The following is a 3,138-nucleotide window of genomic DNA, read 5'->3' on the forward strand; positions in this document are numbered from 1 at the left end:
CTTGAGCTTGACAAACTCATCATAATCATTGGCCTCAACCACTTGCTTGCCCTTGCTACTAGAACTTTGCTCAATGCTCTCAATGATCAAATCATCACATGATGTAGCTATATCAATCTTAACAACATTGTTAGTAGCATCATGTGGCTCATTGAATAAATATTCTTGAGCAATAACTAGATTATCATGATTAATCTTGAGAGTAGTATATTCATCTGTTAGCATATTATGGCTAGTGATGAGCTCTTTATGCATCCTCTCAAGTTTATCATGTTTATCTTTAAGCTCTTTCTTAGAAGATTTGAGCTCTTTGAGTTTGGATGACATAGCTTCATTTGCTTCTCTAAGCTCAACACTAGCCTTTTCGGCTATATCACTTTTAGCTAAAAGAGAATAATTTTTAGCTTCTAGCTTGTCATTCTTAGCTCTAGTCTTTATAATGATCTTGGAGTATTTATTTAGCAATTTAACAAGATCATCATAAGAAGGTGAATCATATTCATCATCATCACTATCGTTATCATCATTACTAGCATGTTCATCACCACTACTCTCATCATCATTTGATACCTTGTGTTCACCCTTGGCCATAAGGCATAGGTGTGTAGAGGATGATGGCGATGGTGGCGGTGAAGATGATGAAGAGTTAATAACAATGGTGGCCACCTTCTCATTGTCACTATCATCATCGGATGAGCCACTAGATAAATCAATGTCCGTGAGCCAATCACCGATGATGTATGCCTTTCCACTCTTCTTCTTCTTGTGGAAGTCTTTCTTCTTGCCATCTCTCTTCTTGTATGGCTTGTCTTTCTTCTTCTCATCATCATCACTTGAGTCATCTTTCTTGCCCTTGTTCTTGTTCTTGTTCTTGAACTTGTCTTTCTTGGGCTTTGTGCATTGGTGAGCTAGATGACCAAGTTCTCCACAATTGTAGCAATCCATCTCAGAGATTGGCTTCCTTCTAGAGCTAGTGAAGAACTTGTTCTTCTTGCCATCAAACTTGATGCCACTCTTGTTGAGCTTCTTTAGCATCTTGGTGGTTTTTCTCACCATGAGAGCAAGGCTTGCATCATCAACTTCATCATCACTTGAGCTCTCATACTCAAGCCTTGCTTTGCCCTTCTCTTGACTAGCTTTGAATGCTAAATCCTTGTCTTTCTTCTTGTTAGTGGATGAGCCATCTTGAGGTGTGATGTGCATGTACATCTCATGAGCATTGATCTTTTCCAAGATTTGTGTCGGTGTAGTGGTGGAAAGATCACCTTGATGAAGCACGGTCACAATATGCCCATATTTGTCAATGGGGAGGACACTCAAGATCTTTCTTACAACATCGAATGGTTACATTTGAGTGAGTCCAAGCCCATTGACTTCCTCTACAAGAACATTCAAATGTGAATACATTTCATTAGCATATTCTTTAGGAAACATCTCAAAAGAATTAAGCTTTTTCATGACAAGGTGATAGCGTTCCTCACGCTCACTCTTTGTTCCCTCATGGAGCGCACAAACGTTCGACCATAGTGCATGGGTGTATTTGTGGTTCCTCACCCGGTTGAAAACATCTTTACAAAGGCCTCTAAATATGGTGTTTCTAGCCTTTGCATTACATTTTTCATAATTCACCTCATTGCCTTGTAGGTTAGTAGCATCCCAAGGTTTTGGGAAGCCTTGTGATGCGGCTCTAAGTATTCCAACATCTAGAGCTTCTAAGTACGCCTCCATGCGAATTTTCCAATATGGAAAATCATCCCCCTCAAAGATAGGAGGAGGTCCATCCCCGTGAGACATCTTTCTCTAGGCGGTTAAGCCTAAATACATGAGCACGAGGCTCTGATACCAATTGAAAGGATCAAGATGCCCAAGAGGGGGTGAATTGGGCTAATTCTAAATTTCTTTGCAATAATTAAACTCTACGGTTAGCCCAATTAACCCCTTGTGCCTAGAAAGTGTTTCTATTGATCTAACGCACAAAAGTTTAGCACCCTAAGTTCTAATCCTACTCTAGCATGGCAATTCTAGGAATGTAAATGACAAGAATTGAATTGTTCAAAGTAAATGCTCAAAGCAAAGAGAGAAGGAGGAACGCGGCGATGTTTTGCAGAGGTATTGGAGAGTCGCCACTCCCCACTAGTCCTCGTTGGAGCACCCGTGCAAGGGTGTAGCTCCCCCTTGATCCACGCAAGGATCAAGTGCTCTCTACGGGTTGATTCTTTGACACTCTATCACAGTGAATCACCCACAACCGCTCACAACTTGAGTTCGGTCATCCACAAGCTCTGCCGGATGATCACCAAGCTCTCCAATCACCACCAAGCCATCTAGGTGATGGCGATCACCAAGAGTAACAAGCATGAACTCTCACTTGACTATGACAAGCCTAATGAGAAGGGTGGATGCACACTTTGCTACTCTTGATCTCACTAATGAGGGCTCTCTTTGAGATTCTCAAATCTCAATCACCTCACTAGGACCTTGCTCTTCTTAGCACTCTCAAAGGTGTTTCTCAGCTGTTGGAATGAGCAAAAGTACCCCCACACACGAATGGAGGAAGTATTTATAACATGGGCTAAAAAATGAACCGTTATGTGCCTCTATGGGGTGACCGAACGCTCTAGTCATGTTGACCAGACGTGCCGGTTAGTTCACCCTGAACTCCAGTGTTTACAGTGTGACCGGGCGCTGGCCAGCATCTGGTCAGCACTGACCGGACGCGTCCGATCATGATTTTCCCTCTCTAGAACCTTACTAGAGCGTCCAGTCAGTAGAAGTCGTGCGGTGGACTAAACTCTTTCTTCTTTCCTTATTCATCTCATCGGGGGCCACCATATAACCATGCCGTTGACCTAATCTAGCAACCACCCATGCCAACTTCACCGTTTCTCAAGCCACCGTGCCTCCACTACTCAAACTCGCCTCATGCCCATGCCCTAGCTGCGCTCCTGTGCCCACATCGTCATCCTCGCCGAATCCATGCCACGTCGCCTACTTTGCCCACACCTCTCTCAAGCCACAGTGCTGTCTCACTAGCACCACGTGCCCATGGCCACTGCATCCGCGCTGCCTAGCTCTGAAGCACCCGCAGCACACTAATCCACCACCGAGTTTCACCTACGCAGCCAATTTGACCAAGCC

This window comes from Miscanthus floridulus, chromosome 5 (assembly GCF_019320115.1).
Source record: "Miscanthus floridulus cultivar M001 chromosome 5, ASM1932011v1, whole genome shotgun sequence".
In the NCBI taxonomy this organism is placed as follows: Eukaryota; Viridiplantae; Streptophyta; class Magnoliopsida; order Poales; family Poaceae; genus Miscanthus; species Miscanthus floridulus.